Source organism: Hyalella azteca, unplaced genomic scaffold, assembly GCF_000764305.2.
Source record: "Hyalella azteca isolate HAZT.00-mixed unplaced genomic scaffold, Hazt_2.0.2 contig12949, whole genome shotgun sequence".
Taxonomy (NCBI): Eukaryota; Metazoa; Arthropoda; class Malacostraca; order Amphipoda; family Hyalellidae; genus Hyalella; species Hyalella azteca.
In genome coordinates, this window is record NW_025942889.1 from 253,426 (window position 1) to 276,545 (window position 23,120).

A 23,120-nucleotide genomic window follows, 5' to 3' on the forward strand; every position below is an offset into this window, starting at 1 on the left:
AGAAGACACTAGATATTTACGAGCATACCACGGACCGTACTACATATACTTTACCGCTTCCACAGCTCTCGTGGAGTAATATTTAAGCCAATGGTAGAGTTCTTCTGTGCTTCGTACATAAAGAACTCGTCTCTCATTCACAAGGTGACAAATCGGACTAATTAAATGAATGACATTTTATTTGAGAAAAATATACACCCGGCACATATATATCCTATTTCCCAATTGCTGGGTGGCCCAGTGGTTACGGTTGAGAGCAACACGGTTGGAGCTGTAAGTTGTGAGTTCGAAACCGCAAAAGGTTGTGAATTGTTTTGCGATCATCATAATTAGCAACAGATCTAAGGTCGTAATCAATGCTGAAAACTCTATCACTCGTCCTATTTTATCAATGATTGGACTAAGTTGCACCACTGACCTGTGGGAGTGCTTTAATTAAATAGGTACATCAATTTGGCTATCGGGCTCATTGGACTTCTGAATATAATAATCAAATTCAGATACCAAACGTGTGATTGAAATGTTACCATAAAACTGCTGGTACACGCTTCAACACATGTTTGATCTGGTTGCGGTTATATCGATCACGGTTGCGGTTATATCGTGGGTAAATGATCTGGGATATAATGAATTAATCTTACATGCATTTTTATTTTTGAATATATATACTCTAACTTGGCCACGCCTCGCGTTCGCATTAGGTCCTTAATCATTACAACAGAATGGCCTAGTGGTTACACCTCAGAGGACCAGAATCGGGCAGAGAGGTGCGGGTTCGAGGCCGCAACAAACTGTGAATGTTCTGCGATTTAATAATCGGCGACAGACCGATGACCTAATGAACGCTAAAACCACTATTTTTTATTAATTAATAATATTATTATAATTAATATGCATTATTGTTATTATATATATATGATTATTTTATAATTATTGTTATTATCATTATCATTGGTTAGAGCCCCAGTGTGGGACTTTCTACCCTGGCGTGGGACTCTCTGCCCTGGAGTGGGACTCTCTGCCCTGGAGTGCGACTCTCTGCCCTGGAGTGGGACTCTCTGCCCTGGAGTGGGACTCTCTGCCCTGGAGTGGGACTTTCTGCCCTGGCGTGGGGCTCTCTGCCCTGGAGTGCGACTCTCTGCCCTGGAGTGGGACTCTCTGCCCTGGAGTGGGACTCTCTGCCCTGGCGTGGGACTCTCTGCCCTGGAGTGGGACTCTCTGCCCTGGAGTGCGACTCTCTGCCCTGGAGTGGGACTCTCTGCCCTGGAGTGGGACTGTCTGCTCTGGAGTGCGACTGTCTGCCCTGGAGTGCGACTGTCTGCCCTGGAGTGGGACTATCTGCCCTGGAGTGCGACTGTCTGCACTGGAGTGGGACTTTCTGCAATGGAGTGGGACTCTCTGCCCTGGAGTGGGACTTTCCGTACTGGCGTGGCAGGGACTCTCCTAGCTAAATATTTCGAAATTAAATTGCTAAGTATTTCGAAAATTTCTGATAAACCGCACGAGTCGCACGTGTATAACTTGCACGTCGTTCATGTTTAAGCATTTCAATCCCGAGCGGGACCAATTATATTACGTATTTATTGATTTGTTGTTGCTTCAACATCCGACGTAAATTGACAGTTGTTATGACTGGATAGCGAAAGAACCCGTAATATTGTTTACATGACAAAGTCACGTAAATGAAAAATTGGCTATACGAAAATTGAGGCACGACATAAATTAAGATTGCTAGTTAATAAATCACGAAAGAAACAATTTAAGCCCTTATTTCAATGATTCGATTAGGCAGTTATTTTTATGTTCGATTTTACAGCAAATATGATACCTACAGGTTTTCCGTGTCATCAGACTGTTAATTCGGATAAGAGATTCTGGGTACGAGTCTCTAAAGGTTCGATATTTCATGCAGTTTCCCAAGAGATGACGGCTTAGTGTCAATATACATGAACAAATAAAAATTCTAAAGCTGGGTACACATCATCAATTACTATGCTTTCAAGTATTTTCATTTTTTCAGCGTCTATTTATACGTCTTTCGTATATATTGCATCTCTGGACGTTCGTTTCTTTTTATCGGTCAATGTTACACGAGCTAATCCGAATGATTTAAAAAACATTTTCGACGTGAAATCATTCACGATGAGAGTCAATGACTTGTCCATTCATGCGCATTTCTTTCTGGGAATACACTAGGGGAAAACAATAAATGAGAAGCGTGGGAAAAATATTAAACGAGTTGTGTTTAGCACAGAACACACCAGATGGCGTGAGGGATGACCGGTCTCTCCGCTTGCAGGAGTCACAGCCGCATATCTAAGTTGAGTTCGATCAACAGTTGCAAAATTTGCAGGAGGGTCTAGAATGAAGAGTACTTCTGTGTTCCAAGTTGAGATTTGTATCAGGGCTGTTATTGGAATAAGTGCATCGATGTGTGAGAAAGAGTTGATGAGAAACACGTTATAATAAAAAAAAATTTTAATTTACATCTGCATAAATTATTTATAATATGTAATGCGTTAGGCGTTGGGTGGTCACCCTCAACCCGTCGTCGTTAGGTATCTCCACCCTCAACGGTCAACCCGTCGTCGGGTGATGGCCCGTGATCCCACCCTCAACCCGTCGTCGTCGAGTGGTCCCACCCTCAACCCGTCGTCGTCGGGTGGTCCCACCCTCAACCCGTCGTCGTCGGGTGGTCCCACCCTCAACCCGTCGTCGTTGGGTAACCTTACCCGCAACCCGTCGTCGTCGGGTAACCTCACCCGCAACCCGTCGTCGTCGGGTAACCTCACCCTCAACCCGTCGTCGTCGGGTGTTCCAACCTCCCACCCGTCGTCGTTGGGTAACCTCAGCCTCAACCCGTCGTCGTCGGGTGATCCCAACCCCCCAACGGGCATGTCGTATGTGGACATGTGAGGAAGAGGCTGTTTTCTAATGGTGGGCGCAGATTTCGATTTCACAACGGCCGTCCCTCTTCCCTAATTGGTTGACGTTAATATTATATAGGATCTGATGCAGAAAGCTTATTGATGGGATGAAGAAAGATGCCGCCAACACCTGTAAGGTGTCGGTAGTTAGAATAAACACGACACTAACACAATGGAATAGCAATATGAAAAGAATACAGAGAACACAGTTAGTAATTCAGTTATGGCAGATACACTGAAATATTTCATTGGCTATAAGAATTTAATTCTAGTGTGGAACTTAGCAGCTTACACCAGCAGATGTTCACACAGCGACGATGTCCAGAAAAATGACGCTATCGCGTGATTGGCTAATGTTGCCCACTAGGCATTCTAAACAAAATTCACCATATTTGATGACGCGTTTCAAATAGAAAAGTAATTTCGTCGTTTGCTGAACTTCATTTATTCAGAAATTACACGAGTGTTATTCGTGCTCGAGAATTGACAAAATTTAGTGACTGAATATTTTTATAATTATTTATTAATGATATTGATGAAATCCGAAATAAGCAATCGAGTTCATTATAATTAAGTTACATATAATTACTGAAATTTATGATCAACGAGTCTGAAAGTTTAATAAGATTAATTGCGACATTCACAAGGAACGATAGTGCGAGATATAAATTCGAGTCACTACTACACACGTGTCAAATCGCAGTTATAAAAATTATTAATTTAACTAGGTTGCCTCTCCTTTCCTATATGTTGCCTCTCCTACCCTGATGGTATACCATCAGGCCCAGAGATGCCAGCGACTATTTTTTCGGAAAACCTAGATTATACCTCAGAAGAAAACCCTAGATTTATTATAACACGTAATTCATAGTAATAAATCTTTGTTGTTTACATAGGAGTGATTATGGATATATATAAGGATAAACATAAATTAAAATTTAACATATTTCCAATTTTATTGAATAGTTATTTAACATATTTTCCGAACATTTCCCTTCCCCATCATTTCATCCCCCTAGTGAACAACAGCTTTATCTGCATGTCTTGCACCCACTAAAACTACTTTCATATCTTCTGTACATGGGTCACTCCATAGCGTTAGTCGCGTACCAGTTCTCCATCTGGCTCCCATGTTATGCAAGACTGACCACGTTCCGTAATTTTGAACTGTGCCACTAATGTTGTGATGGAAAAAGGTGAATAATTGGCAAACAAACTTGTGGGTTTAAATGTTAAGTTGTGCCATATTGCTTCTATCACCAAATGAAAATTCGTGTTTGATTTGTACACACAATGCTACCAAGAAATTCAATCAGTCTTTGCTGAATTTTCCGAGAATGTCATCATTAACCAGGGGTTCTTGCTCTAAAAAGGCTGTCGTTTTACCACCAAGAAGTATATCTTCAAGAACTTTGAATAGTTTGCTATCGCTTGGATCTACATCACATAGTATTGATTTTGTCAAGTGTTATTCCTTAATGAAAGAGCTTAATATATTTTTGTATTCAGCAGATACCATCGAGTGAAGGAGGTGCAACCTAAGATGTTCAGATTGAAATTCCAAGACGAGTGCATTAACTTTCTTCAGAACATATTGAACAAAACATAGCATATGTTTCGTGTTGCGACTAATTAGTAAATCATAAATTTTACAAGCTCCATAAAATTGATCAGTTTTAGCCTGTGAATCAAAGTGCAGAATCAAAGCTCCACGGCTTCAAAACGACTGAATTACATGCTCTCGCGACTGGGTCGTGAACTGAACTGCCTCCTAATTTTTAACCGACACGCACGCCAACTTTACGAGCTCTGTACGAACATATAGTAGAAATTAGAACAAGGAATATTTCCATTTTCCTGACAATAATTATAGATTTATTTTTGCTTTCAGTGCATCATTCTAAAAAAAAACTTTGATTTAGATTACTTTGCAAATTAAAACCTAGAAACCTAGCTGGAAGCATAAAACCTAGATTATGTTTTTCAATCTAGCGCTTGCAGCACTGAATTCAGGAAGGATGAAACACAAATGCTGTTGTTAATCTTTACTAAATAAATGAAGATGGAATTACCTTAGAATTAAGAGCGAGATTTAGAGATCAAAGAGGAAATTATCTTAGAATTGAGAGCGAGATTTAGCGATTAATATCGAAACGGTTATGATGGAACTAGACACCTAAGGTGTCCACTCACAAGGTTGAAAAATGAAAGGTAACGTAAATCGTAATTCAATGATGATATTTCTAGTTAGCGCTCAGCTGTCCTAGTCGGCTTCACGAAAATTAATCACGGACTCTGGTAGGGCACATGTGCCCCACTCGACTTGAGCAGCGGAAAAGGCTCACAAATAGAAGTGGACGTTGAGTGTGACGTGCTGACGAAGCAGTGGCAGTGAACGAAGTAGCACGTCGTGCCACTTCGCACTAGTTAGGATAACTATAGGAACACAATGGCTCCGAGGTGGCGTGGTCAGCGACATCATGCAGGCCCACCGGCGTACCTTAAACAAGAGGGACACGGTCAGCATCAGGCTACAGTTGCTGCTGCGCTAGGGCGTCAAGACGAACTGACTGCGGGACACTGATAATAATAGAAACGGAAGAAAAATAGCAGCTCAACCATTTGATGCTCATGATATCAACTAAGCAAGAGGCATTAAATACGGCAGGCGCCACACAATCAAAACTTGCTTGTGCACGTAGCTGCCTAAGAACGCGAAAACAACGATTTCTCGTCCGTAATTAGTGAGTTTAACTTGAAAAAGCTCACGAAATTACGAACTTGTTACTTCTTAGAGGTGTGGTTCCTGGATGATGAAGCAGGCAAAGGTGGCGAGCATTCAATGCTGAATGAGGTCCAGCCAGACGCCGCGAAGCTCGTGTGTGACGAAGGCTTTACCACAACCATCAGAACTTACCATTCCTGGCAAACGTGAATGAAACGTAAGAAGAAACGTGAATGATTACAAGCAATGATTAATTTTGTTAATTATAATAATACACATGATTGGTTGTCCTTCAGACATGGCACTCAAAGACATGCGACCATAAGACACTCAAAGACGCTGTTAGATTTCAAGTGGTTCTTAGAACTGCATTACATTTTCATGAACATATAATGCGTATAAAATGTGCATAGTAATATATATTGTTATATACAATAGAAATTAAACAAGCAAAGAATAGCATAAACTTTCACAATCGAGCATGTAAGCATTATAATAATGACATGCAACTCTTAATATTTTCAGGTGTTGCTCTCTGCATTTTTTTCCACAAAATCGAATAGGGAACAAAATTCAAACAAATATAAAAGAAAAGCTTAAATGACTAGTATGTCAGAAAAATATTAGTGGAATGAAAGAAGTTCATGACAAATATCATTTTACAATTCAAGTTTTCTACAAAAAAAAAATGAGGTTTAATCCGCAGCATTTTACTTAGTCTTTTATCTGTACTTTACTTAGATGTTCTGTATGTGTGGTCCAAAAGACATGGAAGCGTTGTAAGTGATACATAGAATCTTGGTTTCATGTGTGTGTGGTATGATGGAGTTGTTTAGTGTAACTGTAGGTCTGTGTTGATGCTCCTTTGTGTGGTTTGTTAGTTGTGTGCTTGTTGATTTAAGGGGGGCTACTTTGAATCTGTTGCGTGATAGCGATCCCTCTAGTTGTGCGATGTAGAGTTGTACTTGAGTGGAGCATGTGTTTGCATTGATATGTGTTGATGTTATTGTGATGTTGTCTGCATAGGATTGATGTGTGTTGATGTAGGTAATTGTGATGCCTCGCCCCTTTCGATCAGCACTGTCCCAGCTCGGGCTACTGCAGTTCCCTGGCGTCCTACACCTTCAGGGTCGGACGGTCCCCCAGTGCCTTCCTACTCGAGTGCAGGGACCCCTTCCAGTCCGTCCAGCTTCTCTTCATCTGCCCCCTCCTTCCCCACGACCCTCAGCGTCTCCTTACTGTGGGACAGTCCAGTTCCATGGAGGCGACAGAGTTCCTGGCCACCCTCCCAGCCTTCGCCCATCTCCCTCTTCTTCCGGTGTCCAGCCCACCGGAGCCTCCCCTGTGCGAGCGTGATGTCGGCGCCAACAACAACATGGCTGCTTACTTGCAATCAGGTCTGCAAGTTTGCATAAGCATTGGTAACTGTGATGACTGATGACTGTTAGCATATTAATTGCTAAAAAAATTACAAGTAACCAGATTGAAAGGAATGCAGCTATTTGCAATATGACAAGGTTACCAATGCACTCTAAACTTGGCTTGCACCTTTCAGTAAGTAAAATTCCACACAACACAAACAAAAAAAAAAAATATACATTTTTTTTATTTTACGTGAAATGACTCACATACTCAGCTAAAGAATTCACTTTGCAAGAATATAATGTTAGCATTATTTTCTTGGCTGGATTTGATTTTAAATGCACATAGTCAGGCATTACCACAATTTTGTATGCTTCTATTTTTGAGGCAGTTATTTTTCCAGTTTATATTAATGTGCACTCAAAATATTTAGAAATGGCTAAAAAAACAATGTTGGAGATAGGAGGACATATACTGTCACAGTCAATACTACATAAGTTGCCACAACACTTAGGCAGCCAGCCTCCAACCAAAATGAGGCATTTCATCATCACTTTTAAGTAACATTAATTGGTTTTGTATTATTGTACTAATTGATTGAATGCAACAATTTGCAGCAATCAATTACTTAAGAGCAGTATCAGCAAAGTGCTCACTCGTGTGTAATTTCTGGTAGTATATATGTATACCTACATGTTGAAATATTAAAGCTCCAAAAGCATATTTTTTGACAAACAATAGAGCATCAGGAAGTGGTTTCTATACTGAGTAGTATTCATGCAATCTGGATTCAAGCAACTTAAACTCACCTGAAATGCTCTGCATCTTGCCTTAAATTTTGCCCTTGGCCCTAGCCCCCAGCCTCAGGCAGCGACAAATCTGAAATATTAGAAATATTCAAACAAAACCACCAGTAAAAACTAATTGTTGATATTTGACTTCATTTTCACCACAGAAATTAGACAAGGGTTATGATCACAAGTGAAATGAATCCCTAGCATGTGTGGAATTAATTCTGCTTTTGCTTCTTGAATCAGTTGAATGTGCAGATGATCATGACAGTCATCACACTGGTATTTGCACAATTTTTCAACATGACACAGGCATCCCAAAAATGAAAAATCAGGCAGAAGCAATCCATAAATATACAAAAAAACACAGCAAGGAAATATTGTAAAATCTTTGGCAAAAGATTAGCATCCAAATTTATGTCTCAAAAAAATTTGTTAAACACATTTATTTCTCCTTAAAAACAACTTAACAATAATTAGGTACATGTAATTTTTGCAAGAAGTCTTAGTAAAAGGTTCAGATAGTTCTGGCATGAAATCCTCAATGAAGTTGGCAACTTATGGGCCCAAAATTAAAAATCCATTCCTGACAACACATAGAACACAAGTCATTGCCATAAACTCTGCAGTCTGCACAGCCTAGGTACGGTACTGGTACCTCATGGCTCATGCTCAGGATCAATTTCATGCATTTCACACTTTTTACTAATATTATTAATAAAAATTAGTTCATAAATATAAATTATGTTTTCATCTAAAATTTTTAAAAACAAGCTTTACAATTGCATAAATTATTTTCTTCCAAAATGTACAGAAAATAATCTGCCCATTTCTCCAGATTTGTAGATAGCATTGTTAGCTAGGCCTGCTTCTCAATTAAAATACCTATTATGTCTTGCCTAATGCCTAGCAGCCTAGCCTCTAAGCAACTAAGCCTAGCTTGACTCCAGAGTCCAGACTAAAGTTTAGGTACTACAGTGTCCTTTTCTATTGTTTGTTTTGAAAATAATCCTAACATTAATTAATATATCAGTTTATCAGTAGGTAGGTATACAGATCAATTATCACAGGTAGTCAAACAATTTAAATTTTACTTAAATTCACTACATTTGTCATACATGAAGGCTTGTGAAGCTATAAAATGATAGCAAATTATTAATAAATTGAATTATTTAAACATGAGTTTATTTAAATAGAGATTAAAATATATCAATAGCCTACATGCAAAATTCATGCTCAGCATCTCATGCCTCATGGTGCAAACTGTGAGAGAAAATTTGATCATGCGTTACAAATTAGGTGAACAAAATATATAAATATATTTTCATAAAATTATGAAACACATTAATTCCTTACTCGTGTTTCCATGAAAATTTGATATGGTCATATCATCACTCCTGGGTAAATACGGTTAGAATTAAATCCAATCAGCGACCAAGAACTTCAAGCGCGGTCAAAAATTTCAGTCAGTCTGTCAGGCCTTCATATCATGCGACTGTGCCAAACACTGAACACATGATCGTATTTGAAGTCGTGAATGAAATGAAGAATGAGGACGAGGTTGCTGGCGGGGGAGGAGACGATAGGACAGCCTGACAGGTAAATGTATGAATGAAAGCAGCTGAAGTTTGAGCCTTGAAAGTTGAACTTGAAGGTCTACCGGTAGGGAGTGGACAGAGGCAGTGATGTGCTCTAATTTGTGTTTGATATGTAGTTACTAAGTTTGCGTTTGATTTGATTAACTTCATAGTAATTTTATAATTATTTTAAATATAGGAGTCACAGTAACCGCACATAACATTGAATTCCGCTATTCAAATATGAAGACATTTGAACGAAATCGAAAGCATAGGCATAAGGCATGTGTAATATAAAATAACTAATTCGGTACACCTTCGTTTAGCTAATAAATAAGTTTCGCAGCATGCTTAATTGGCAATGTAATTTGTCAGAGGTTTTCCGGTAAAGTTCTGGAAATTTGTTGTACGCAACCACCGGAATTCGCACTGAGAGGTGTTTAAATTTGTAACTTTTTTCAATATTACGGTCATTTAGACGATAAGCTCACCGTTTAATTTTGTAAAAATGGTTTTTATTATAATGTGCGACATATAGCAGCATTGACTCAAACCCGTAATACGCAGATGCAATTTGGGCTGCTTTTTTTAATGAGCCAGTTTTTGCGTAATTCTCATAAGAAAACATCTCAGATATAAATGCTTTGAATAGTATCACATAATAATCATACACATTTCGCAACATGGAGTTGTAAATACATGAACTGATGAAGTTGAACTTGACATTATTTGTTCGGCATAATTCAGTTGCAAGTTTTTTGTAATCAGAAAGCTCATTCATAAACTGATCGATATGTATGACAGCAGTGAATCCGCCAATTTTTAGTTTGGTAGGCTCAGAATATAGAGTCAATTACTGCGAACATCAATAACATGATTATTCAAATGCATGTCACACTCACTAGTTGGACATGCTGGAGAAGGATATTTCGCAAAAGCAGCTCTGTTTAGCGTCAAGCACGCCAGAGGGCGAGCAAGTTGATCGATCAAAGACACAACACCCATTGCGAACAGAGCCAGAGATAGTGCAACTCGCTCTGTTAGAGGTGGTGCGAGGCAACTTTCTCTTGATATTGGAAGGCTCTCTGCCTACTGTGGTCTTTAGTCCCTTTGTTGAAGGTGCGTACAGTGAACTTTGTGCAAGTATTTTGTTGATTATTAGTCATTCTCGACGACTAAAGAATGGATTTAGTTTTGATTGCCTTGTGAAGACCAGACTAAGGACGGAACCACACCTTAGGCGGTTCAGGTTGCTCTTGATAACTTCGTTCATGGCTGCTCCGGGTGTATGCCTTCTGCCGCCATCCTTAGAGGAGCATTCGATGGAATTCACATTCGAACGCCTTCAGTACAAGTCTAAGAATATGAAGTAGTTCAAACAGGAGTCAGACGTGTACATTTTGTTTCTGGGCGCTTCTCGCTCACTCGCTGGCTAGGTATTTCAGTCTTTCCGAATCCGAAATGCTATGAATGACCTTTAAACCGTCATTTTAAATGGTTGCTTTCAAAAGATTTCTGCGGTTTCGGCAACTCCTCAAAGCGGGGTAATTTTTAAAAAATATTTCACTTGGCTTTCTTGAAAACGTTTAATTTCTAATTTGACTGATGGGCATCATGTTCGAGTATACTAAATTGGCTGTACTCGTACCTAATGTCCCGAATGTCATTGCCAATACTATTCTGGTGCTTCGGTACAAAATGATTGAGAAACTTTTTAAAGCAAAATAAGTAAACTTTCACAATAAAAAAGTATAATTCCCTCAATTAAGGCGCAGGGTGATGAAATTTTCCTGCAAAACGCCGTGTTGCAGCTGTTTTGACGTATGTTAGCAACCGTATGAGTTATTGCGTGTTGAACGATACAGGAACGTTCGTGACAGTCGACGAGCGGAAACGTCTGCCGAGACGTTCATGGGGCAAGCTGTCCGGCCTCGTTATCTCCGCTTTTGTAGAATAAAAAAACTATTAGAGCTTGAATAAAATAGGCAAATAAGAATCTTTTGTTGTATGTGAAGCGGGGAAGAAGGAGTCATTAGTGATGGGCGAGATGAAATGTGACGAGTCATCCTTATTCTGCTATCATTTATTCTGTTCTAGCCATTGCCGTAAATTGCCCTTATGCCTCACGAACTCTTAATCACTGATAATGCGCTGTAAACTAACATAAGCTATTTATAAACCGATTTAATAAAGCTTCTCGTGTACAGGTGAAACGATTCACAGGTTAGCAAGAGACGGAAAACATTTGTTTTTATTAGTTATTTACTTTAATGAGCTTTGAACACATAACTGTGAACACTGAGCAGGGTGGCCCAGTATATACAGTTCAGAGTTATCAGGAATGAATCTGAGAGCTCTATTTCTCGATCCCAGCTCTGTGCACCAGTTTTTGGTCAGAATCGGCAAGAAGGCTGGGCGGTTAAACAAAGCAAAATGGGAGCAGTGAGTTACGTGTTCGAGACCGCCACAAGCTGTGAATGTTCTGCGCTGATAAGAATCGGCGACAGGTCTAATAGCCTCGATAACGCTGAAACCGCTAGATTTAAAATTTTTTCTATACATATCTAATATATTAACCATAAGATGAACGCAGTTCTAATGAATATTTTTTTATACGCGTCCTGATTTAGGCGCAGGTTTATAAGCGAAGTGCAATTATGTACTGTCTCTGAAGTGTGCTAAATTGCCTTACGTTGGTCCAGGCAATGAAATGTGCTAAATTGCCTTACGTTGGTCCAGGCAATGAAATAGTTGTTGCGGGGCCACTAGGAAAAAGTGGAAGAGAACAAGAGGTGGCGCAGAGCCGCAGAGTGGCCAGAAAGAGGAACGAGAACAGGAAAAAGCAGTAGGAGATGAAAAGGCGCATTGCGCATGATTTGGTTGGTTGTAGGTGAGTGGGGTTTGTTTGGGGTTGGGGGGAGGGTTGAGCACAGTTGAGTTAACATAGTGATCTCGGCGCTTAAGTGGAGGCCTGATGTGGCCTACACTTAAGAATAAAATAAAAAATGATTCGTGCTCATACTATTGGCGTGTTTGCTTTTTTTCATAATTTTTATTAAGTTTTCATTTCATTTTCTTAGATGATATGATGAAAAGAAGAGGGTGATGATATTGGTGAATGTTGATGATGATGAAGATGAAGGCAGTGGTCGAGTCGCTTGAGACCCGGAGGCGGGTGTGGGGTTTTCGTACTGGGTGTTCGGTCTCGTTTTTACTGTAAGTCACTCTCGGTGAGGCGCGTCAGTGATGGTGTATTGGATGGTGTTTGATGTTTTGGGACCAGCTACACCCAAACGGGATGGTAGCAACTGCTGTCCGGGTGCAGCATGGTCCGCTGTGTATTCATTTGTATAGGGGTGTTTCATTTCATTTATCATTAGAGTGCCCGATGTATGGCAGCGATACGTATAAGTTATTGTACAAACGTGTTATGCAGCAGCAAGAGGTGACCTGTCCCTGGTGTTGGTATATCGCCCTGTATGCCAGCTTGTGCTATGCGCGTCGAGGCGCGAGCTGGCAAGAAGCCATCTCGCCTTGCTGTGGCAGCTGCAGAGCCTGTGCCCGTGCACTTGCATGTTCATGCAGTCTATCTACTGAGCTTGTTTTTATTCGCAGGAATTTGCAATTAACAGGGACTGTTCTTACAGAATCACGACCAGTTCTTCTGATGCATTCATGATCAAGCGTTTATTTGCTAGAGTCCTTCGTGATTTAACATTCACTCTACGCGCTCTACCACGTCATCATGCGTGGGTTTTAAAACTAGGATTTTTTAAAATTTTTATGTAATGCATTCAATAAATACGATATAATATTAAATACTAAAATTCAGTTTGGTATTGTTCAGAGATACGATGGACGGTTGCTATTCAACTTACTCATGCCCCGCTTGATAAGTTTAGTCCAATTATTTATATATACCTATACGTAAATTCTAAATAAAATATTTTATTGTCTCGATATAATATGTTTTGACATCAACTCCCTGCCGTCAGTTTTCATCGCCATATATTGGATGACACGCTGCATCTCAGTGGAATTGAGTGTTCTTTTGCAAAAAACAGTCAATTTACATAGTTTAATGTTATGTGCTTTGGCTACGTTATTCTTCTCACGTATAAGTATCGTAACCGTTATGGTAGCATTCATTATTAACGAATCTTTGCGAACATTTTAATAATCTTGATCACGTCATGAATGTCATCTGTAACGTGACGGCAGTCGCGTAAATACATATGCCGAGTATATATTTCGGGAACGAAATGAGAATGCTTTGATGGCATCTTGCATAAGTCAACTTTTTGGACATTAGAGATTGTATTTTTTCCACGCTGAAGCACTCCTTCGTTGCTTTCTGTAGATTGTAAGGACGTCCACATGTGGTACGTTTTAACTTCGGCGCCGAAGAGCAGTTGACTCTGTTGAAGACATAATGATTTTAAACTATAGTCATGTACATTAAGAAACGCTCATTTGTGCCTCCAGTTCATGCAGGTTCCTAATTTAGAACCCGTTTTCAATTTTTGAAGAAAATTACATTTTTATGGTTTTCAAAATTTCAATCTTGGTAAATTAAGAATTCAATAAAAATACAATAATGTAGTATTGTTTGTGATGCCGCTATACTATAACACCACCACAAAAGGGTTAAAAAAATTTGAATGCGAAAGATATTTTGCATATGCACTAAAACAGCCCCTGAATGAAACAGTGATGTTAAAAAATATATAATGTCTAAGATATACAGTCGATAATAGGCTCCTTACTGACAATTTAGTGTCTTCTAAGCTACCTTGATGCCATTTGATCCTATTAAGCATTCAACTCACCGCTCTGGTATTACGCTACTAATTGGCGCTTGTTACATTCTTATTTATTGCGATCATTTGTTAAATAATATCCAGACAGTTATCGCCATCTAAGGGTAGCTATGAGACTCACCTCGCTTTCCAATCTCTGAGCAGGTATTCCGTTAAATTTGGCACCAGATGAAGATTGCTTCCTAGACGTATTTCTCATACTGCTTCATATAACATTAAACGAATTTTATTACTCAATATGTATTATTATGTCAGCATCCTCAATTATAGCCTAAATCTTCACTTAATTGCTTTGATATTATGTGATACACAATGTAGCAATTCACAACTACGTTGTGATATGAGATAATTAGCTAGATATTCCTTGATTTGGCTGAGTGCCAACTAAGAGGCCGCCGCTCACGTGTATTTGTGTTTGCCTCCTCAGGTGCTCCTGCCAACGCCGTGCTCTGTCACACCCTGTACTCCGGTCGACACGCCGTGTTTTAGACTGCATTGCCAAGGGAGAAAAAAGATTCATGCAGGTTATGTGAGAGGCGACCGTGAAGCAGGAGCTGTGGAGATGATACCCTCATGTTGAGTCTTCGTCTCGTGTCAACACGATCTTTGAAACAGCCGTAGTCATGTGTCGCGATCGCGATATGAATCCTTGAATTCCCTCGTCTCTATAATACACCAATTATTTACTCGAGATTTAGTGGTCAGTATTCCCTGTCATCACTGTCGGATTGGCTATTAATCCACTGCTGCTCCATATTGTTGATTCTGGTTTACGTGTGGCGCAAGAAGCCCCTCTCCTCCGAGAACATCGTCGATTTTCAAGACTCTATCTCCGCAGATGAAACAGAAAACAATAACACCGTACCCTGTGAAATAGAACATTTCTAAATGTAATTATCGACGTTACGCGACACAGTGGGCTGCCCAGATTGTTTTTATAATCCCAGGACCGAGTGCCCTCTTTGGTCTCGTTATCATCTCCCAGTTGCTGGGCACTGCCAAGACGATCTGCAACACATTTCGTTGAGCCAGCACATCCCATGCTAGGCTGCCAACATCACGACTACATCATTGGCTCTGCTTACTTCTCCAGTTGCAACAGCGCGTTCTGAACTTGTTCTCTAATATCAGGCATAAACAATAGTTTTCACACTAGCTAGTGTCGGTTAATTGTGTATCAACAGTAAGGAAAAAGTTTAAACAATTGTGTATCAACGGGAAGGAAAAAGTTTAAATACATTTCTGCTGTGTTAAAGCTGTTGTGTTGTCTTGAAAGACGCTATCTCTTTAGGCTGTGAAGGTGTTAATTTACTTTGAAGCGCAGTGAATCGATCACGTCACTTCGGCGTCGAGGTTTGAACTTGAAAGACAAGGATTGACTTCCACGTTGGGGCTTTGTGATCTGCTGAGAGGAGTCTTCTTCAGTCCGATTGATGCAGTGATCTACTGAAGACGTGGGTTATTGAGATTACTAGTATTAGGTGATTCTCTGAAAAAAGTTAGCTTGCTGTTGGCTCGTGTCGGTGTTTTCTGAATAGATCAAGGCATAAAAATTGATAATTGCAAAGGCCAACCATTTACTGATAGGTCCACGTTATTAAGTAATAATAGATATCAGGGAGAGGTTTCTAATACTGCTAAAGTTTAACAAAGAAGTATTAAGTGTTCGGCCTCCGCAAACTCCTCTCTCGTGACGCATAAAATTCCCCGAGTCTGACCGAAACACGAACACGAAGAAACTCGTCGGCCGTACTTCAACAGCCTGTCCCGCGACCTTCGTCAGGTATGTGACTAAATTCTTCTTTCCTCGGGTGACAGTTGATTATAGCTTCATATTCCACTACTAGTTTATTGCATTTATATATTTTTGGCTGCGAGTCCTGATTGTTCCAAGCGAGAACTTTTAAAACCCCGTCATCCCGAACCCTGTCATCCCGAACCCCGTCATCCCAAACCCTGTCATCCCGAACCCCGTCATCCCGAACCCCGTCATCCCGAACCCCGTCATCCCGAACCCCGTCATCCCGAACCCCGTCATCCCGAACCCCGTCATCCCGAACCCCATCATCCCGACTCTCGTCATCCCGAACCTCGGCAATATCATTACCAAATACGTATATAATCAAAGTAAAATAAAAACACTCATCAAACACATTCAACATAGAACTTCATTTAACTCATTTTATAAATAAAAAATTAATTTCGTGTAAAATGAATTAATTTGAACGTACCAATTCTAAAATCTAATTTCAGTATTTGAGTCATCTGCCTCTTCACTCATGCCTCACAATTCTGCATTACTGTTTTCCTGCTTTGAATAAAATTTTAGATCTTGGTAATATCCCGACGTTTTCGTGATTGCAGATACGCGCCCGAGCAGCACCTTTGAATTCCCGTGCCTGGCTTCTAAACGAGCGTTGACCATGTGTAATAGAATCCCTGTATGGATTTTATACTCAAATTCATTTAGCTTTTCTCATTTTATGAGACTTATTCTCTTTACTTGTTTATGAAGTGGCAATAGATTTCATTGACCACACGCTGCCTCGATTTATTTGATCTCAATACCACGATTCCAAGCGTAACAGGAATGTAGGCTACATAATGGCCAGCTTCCAATAATATTCGCATTCGAAAATTTAGGATTGCGTCCGGGCTACTGAGGCACTTGGGGCAGGATGCCTCAAAAATTAGTACGAACATTTTGATGCTCTGGCTGACCGTGGATAAGGAAAAAAACTGGACAGGCATGGCTGGTTAAAAAAATTGTTTATCATTAACACATTTGTCATATCGTCATTATTTCCAGGACTCATCTTTTCCTGTAAACTTTTTGCTTGTACCAAGATCGGGTACAAAGAACTCGCTTGGACGTCATATTCTTGGTTAAATGTGTTTCATTAAAACAGTTTCCGTATTAGTGTTGAAAAATGCAGTCGTAAATGCGCTCTATTTTGGCTGCGTAACTTATCCGGTCACCAGGACCTGGCATCCTGGATAAGAGAGCTTGAGTTGCCAGTCGCGTTGTCGGTTGCAAACCGCGACGTGTCAGGGACATGGCAGTTGCTCAATTATCTATTAAGTAGTATTTTTATGCAAATGTTGTCTTTGGGTGACGTTCGTTGGCAGAGCAGAAAATTGTGCTAGTGTTTAGACATTGTGCACTTGGTTTGGCATTTTGCAGTGGTTTGCCAAAGTTAGTGTACGACGTACGTTGTTTTGCATTTACAGCGAGTACATCTACTGTCGTCATTATGCCTCCCCCTTAATTAGCCGCTTACTTCGTTCATTTATCGCTCTTTGATGAGCTAGGATTTATTTATAGTGTTACGAATTGTGCGAGTGCTTACGAATATTTGTTTACTGCTGCAATATCAACAATGGCAGGTTTAAAGCAGGCGTCTGAATATTCGTTGAAGAAACTGGTCTTTCTATTTGTGCCCCATAGGAAGTGAGCACTAATAATAATTCAAGGATGTTATGATGCGAACTTGTACTCTGAGGATAAATATAGACCTGATGTGTGAGCTGAATTAGAATGATATAAAGTGCTGGGGGTTGTGAACACCATTGCTGCACTAGGTTTACGGTCATCTGGTGCTGAGCTCTAGCATCCCCTCTACGTGGGCTTTACATGAAGAGTGCAAAGGGCATTGAAATTAAATGTTCGCTGAAAAACAGAACTAATGCTCATGCGAAGTTTTTTTTTGAAACGGTTACGTATATTAAATGAAGTAACTAAATGCATATTATAGTGAATAAAGTGCCGTTTTTCAAGATTTTTATGACCTTGTCTTGTCAATACATCAATACTATCACGCAGTATTTGAATTAACAACGATCTCGTTTGCGGCGTTGCGCTCTCGCGTTTTCATGCACGGATCACTTGGTCGTCGTGTTATGTTTTTAGCTCAGCGTCGTTCGATTTTCACGTGAAATTTAATAATAATTTTTAGCCCCTTTGACCTTAATTTTAGATTTTCAGTTTGAACAATTGGTCGGTTTTGGGTGGTACTTATTTTCCGTCATGTTTTTTTTTTGTTCTTTCCATATACCCACAGAGATGTTAGTTGCCCAAGAGCCTACGAACTGAGGCTATTGTCTCGTTTCAGGCCATACATTGATTGTGCATATCCAAAATTGCAAGAACAGCCACATTTTTTAACAACAGTATTAAAATATTCCATACTTATTTCTCTTGACTTCAGTTACCTTATGTTCTTCCTGAGCTAACCCATAACCTTCTAACCTAATGCCATCAAAGTAAATTTTGAACTTTGCTTTGCGTGCATTGTACTGTCAGATTCTCATCGTATTCCACGTGAGAATCCGCGACTAAGGACTGATAAACGAATTTCAAGTGATGGCAATCACTGACGCAGTCTGCATGCGTCTTTTTCTTTCTTGCTTCAGCAGGCTTTATAATTTGTCTGTTATGTCGTTACGTATTTCGAACTAAACCAACGGAATTCATTTGTAAACTTGAACACCCTATTTTGCCTCGTAATACTTCCACCTTTTGCCACCTTAATATTTCCCACCACCTTAATATTTTGCCACCTTAATACTTCCCAACTTGTGATGCGCGTCAGAGGTTTATTGGTATAGGACAGGTTCTGTAGGCACTTTTTTTCGTTGCTTACTTCTCTGGTTTTTGCCAATTGTTTGTCGATACTTGAATTCAATCTGCTTGAGTGTTAATATAAATTTCCTTAACCCGGCCTTACATATGAAATACTCCCCGCCCTTTTCCTACAACATCTGGCTGCTTGGCGTGAAATACAAAACAGGAAGCTTCTGAGAATCAACCTGTACTTCGGTCATTTCTCTCGTCCATGGCGTCTCTCCTTGCTTGCAGTCTCTTCAAGTAAGAGTTGACTGCCTCTCTTGATTGCGATGTCGAGGCTTCGTTGATAAAATCACTACTGACTCCACATATGAATCATACGACGATGAACGTCTGTGGGGGGAAGCTGTCCAACTGTTGACAGTATCGATGTAAAATTGTGCCGTCGTGCGAGTGACGAATCGCCCAAGGGTGCTGGAGTTTGACGTCGAGTTTGACGGTGATTTATGCCTGAAATATTTTCTGAAGTCCCGAATATTGCATGAGTTTCTCCGCTCAAACGGAAGTCGAAAATGTTGTAATACTGTCTCTTAACAGAATATTTTGTTTTAAATTGCGGCATTGAGGAAAGTGAAATTTGTTGAAATTAGTTGAATTACAATGAATAGTGTTTTTTTCTTGAAAATAACTAAAATTGTATGTTTGACTGAGATAATGTTGATATTTAATCTGCATAATTTTCGTTAACCAATCGTTTCGGTTGGTTGAAGTTTTGTTCAAAAATGTCTAAAAAACTATCACTGAATAATCCAAATACAAATCGATTACATAAATTCTCATATCAGAATTGTATTTATTTTATATTTTAATTCTTTAGTTTGGTAGCTGCCCAATTGGTTTTAGTCACATGAATTTTATGGCGAACAATTAATATAGGTACTTCTCACCTCCGTTCTGTCAAACGTGCAAAGAGTGATTGCGTTTATTCGGGGCTCGAGTGTGTAAACGAGAATGATTACGTTTATTTGGGCGTGATTGTGTAAACGCTTTATTAGCTGCAAATGTCACAAGATACCCAAATTCCATGTACAATTTGATATAAGATCGCCCAATGGAAAATCAATTTTCGATCTAATTGAAATCGACTGCGAATTCCGTCACTGAACTGCAGTGGTTCGATTGTTGCGTACGCGTGTTCGCGCTCCCGAGTTGAGCGTAAAGTTCCCTCCGTCTCTGCGAACAATGCCCGCCAGGTTGTTCACTGTAACCAGTGCAGTGCTGCCTCGTGACCTTTCGGCGGTGTCGCATATATTTTGTTCCGGCCAGCCCGACTTGGTCCTAGCGAGCGAACGTCTATGTTAATAGTTTATGTTTATAGAAACCAGATAGTAATAATATTTTAATCGAAACCACGAGATGTTTTCTCTTATACACCAGCCACTTTCTCGGTGCCTAAACGACGCATTGACCGCCCAATTCTCCGCTGCATAATAATCAACAGAAAAAGTTGCGCGTATGACTCATCTTTAATATTCTCCATCCGCCAGTATGAATCATTTAATTTCAGGTATACGGCTAACTCGTAACGTTCGACGTAGAAATTGATCAGATCTATGGAACCAAGCTAATGTTCGAAGTCCAACATCCACTCTAACGGCTATGCATTGATGGCTACGGCTATGCATTTATGACTCTCACGGTTGTGCATTGATACTCAGATCGAAGGGTCCAAACATAGTGCCCACCTAACCGTCCTGAGGAACATCGCGTGTTTTCCCAAGCTCTTGACCAGATCAGCTATTTGCTTATTCGTCCTCATTCTAGAAAAATGATGCACGTGCTCTTGCGACCTGGTGCTTGTGTTTACTAAACTCTTCCTTGTTGTCAGCATTCCTGAATATGCACAGTTCTTGCTGCCTGCATCATCAGCTTTGTGCTATGTAGCACTCGGTCCTGCATAGCTCACACTTCTTACTGCGCACTGTCATCAACATTGTGATCATGTCGCATGCAGAAACAATCTTAACTATTAGTCTGAATCATCGGAAGCAATTAATTATTTAATTATTCCCGAATGATTTCTGTGATATTCATATACATTATTTTTATGAATTTTCGGAGTATTAACATACACATTGCAGATCAATGTAGTGTTCGTGTATTAATGTCGTTAGAGTTTTCAGGAATTATTTGCCAACGCTGACTAGATTTGTAACCACTTAAGTTATACCGGTACGCTATTCAACTGCTCTTTATTGATATTCTATTGTAAGCACACGCCACTTCGTTTACCAAACACCAAACTGCTCTGACGGAAAGTACGGTAATGTATAACTCTTTTAATCATTGAATATGTTGCCGCGTGATTTTTTAGTATGACAAATTAAAATTTTCTTTTCCGCATGGAACGAGAGACGTTTTCGTTTAGTCGTGACCATTGGTATACAGAGATGCAAAAAGTATCCGGCACAAAGGAAAAGCTATTTAATCAAAACCTATTCAAGAAAATAACATAAATAAACACTTCTTGTGTAAATTTGCATGGTAAATACAAATATCATATCAAAGCAACAATATCATTAAAGGTTGACTTGATAGTTGCAATTTTGTAAAAGTTGAAGTTTCCTTTCCATAAAGTTTTTCCTTTGTTTTGGATAATTTTTGCACCTATGGTGCATCTGAACATATGTACCTATATTTTCAGTCTGCTTATATCGCAAGTTCACGAGGAATTTAAAAGCAAAGAAAACGCCAACCAAATTCACCATATCGATATTGAATATATCGATATTCAATATTGATATGGTGAATTTGTTTGGCGTTTTCTTTGCTTTTAAGTTCATCTGAACAAATATGTCGAAGAAGGTCCTCGTTAGAAAGCAAAAATAGCGAAGTTCAGCTCCAGAAAGTAGCCTATAAGACTATGATACTCGTGCCCTCAGCGATGACAAAGGACAGGGAACGTGACCCGGAGCAAGGCAGCTCCCTCAGCTGACATACGCACTTGCGGGACCTGCCATCGATTGCTCGCTACCCTCAGCAGGGGGGCCGTGTCAACCAACTGGATGCAACCGGAAATTTCGGTCTGCGATTTGAACTTGGCCCAGGATACGCCGTGACCCTAGTTTGTCTTGGCAATCGTCCAAGAATTTGCTCATCTTCGGACCGATTTCTTTCGTGAACCAATCAGAAGAGGTCAGGCACGGAGATGTTCTAGACCATGCAGCGCTGGATGCGAATATGTTTATTGGTTTAATTATTTCAGGTAGCGTACTCAGTATTGGGCTGCCTGTAAAACGAGTCGTGCACTGTAAACGTTTCAGGAATAAAAACCTGACGAAATTCCCGGTTTCACTGATTCAATTTTGGTTTTGTTTATTAATTCCTTGCGAGAAAAGGAAATTAAATTGGAGCTTGTGACTGACAGACTTGTCCGTCAGCGCCATCATGTTTCATGTTTGAGCAGTTATGGTTTTTATCATTGTCTCTTCGAAAGCTCTCACAGTCGCATCATTCCTGTCAGGTGCACGTAGTGGTCGTATCATCGCCACGTCAGCTGCACGTTACTCATATCATCGCCACGTCAGCTGCACGTAACTCATATCATCGCCACGTCAGGTGCACGTAACTCATATCATCACCACGTCAGGTGCACGTAAAGATGACATTGCATCGCTGCCCTATATACGAAGAGCCTTCCGTACACAAGGTGCCCTTCTATGCCATCATTTATGCAGGGGAGAGGCGCGTCGGAAGGCTCCAGGTCATTCGTCTCATTGATTGGAGGTTCGTGACATAAAGGACCGTGTCCGAGACCTTGCTGGTAAACAGCTTCTGTGCATCATGGTGATGGGGGCTCATGGCAGCGGAGTGCTTTCTGTTTAGCTTCCAGACGTTCCTGCGCTTATAAAAGCTCTTCATTATTCATTGTTTAAATGTATAGTGTGTAATTCATGCATTAATTGGAAAGGAACTGCTGAGCTCTGGTGAATTGTACTGATATATATCAGCGAGGCCGATAAAGTTGCCCAAAGCAAATTGTTTTTATACCTTTCAAACACGTGGCATTTAGGGTGGATGTAAAAAGATCGACTTGTCCGGAGGTGAAGCGGCGTATGTGATGGGCGCCCGTGAAGTAGGAACTATTCCTGTTTAGTTCATAAATACTGAATAATCAATTTTTTTATATGCAATAAACTCGTTAGTTTTAAACATCGTGAACATACACTCTTGGTGACTAGTAATTCTAAAAAGCAAGCATTGTGTTTCGTGGCCCCGCTTGTCCCAAATTATTCACCCATCTCTACATTAGGACACTGTTTATTGCGAGAGTTTGGCTCTAGCCTGCCAC

The 23,120-nt window shown here is 40.1% G+C and overlaps 1 protein-coding gene and 2 long non-coding RNA genes across 5 annotated transcripts in view; 1 reads left to right on the forward strand and 2 right to left on the reverse strand.

Annotated features, from left to right (window-relative positions):
- Positions 1-2,465: 2,465 nt before the first annotated feature.
- On the reverse strand, positions 2,466-3,286 carry LOC125178808. The gene is made up of 2 exons (XR_007157030.1): positions 3,220-3,286; positions 2,466-3,057 (listed from the first exon to the last, which is right to left on the reverse strand). It is a non-coding gene; the product is annotated as an uncharacterized LOC125178808 (long non-coding RNA).
- Positions 3,287-4,957: 1,671 nt separating this feature from the next.
- Positions 4,958-9,744, reverse strand: LOC108666363. Its single transcript, XR_001930490.2, has 5 exons — positions 9,162-9,744; positions 7,824-7,893; positions 6,892-7,051; positions 5,709-5,849; positions 4,958-5,427 (listed from the first exon to the last, which is right to left on the reverse strand). It is a non-coding gene; the product is annotated as an uncharacterized LOC108666363 (long non-coding RNA).
- Positions 9,745-10,393: 649 nt separating this feature from the next.
- The window catches only part of LOC108666368, a 62,229-nt gene continuing 49,502 nt past the window's right edge, over positions 10,394-23,120 (forward strand). For all 3 annotated transcript variants that reach the window (XM_018153222.2, XM_018153224.2, XM_018153223.2), the window contains exons 1-2: positions 10,394-10,501; positions 14,630-15,985. The gene's annotated coding sequence lies outside the window, so the exon portion shown is untranslated. The remainder of the gene's footprint in view (positions 10,502-14,629; positions 15,986-23,120) is intronic.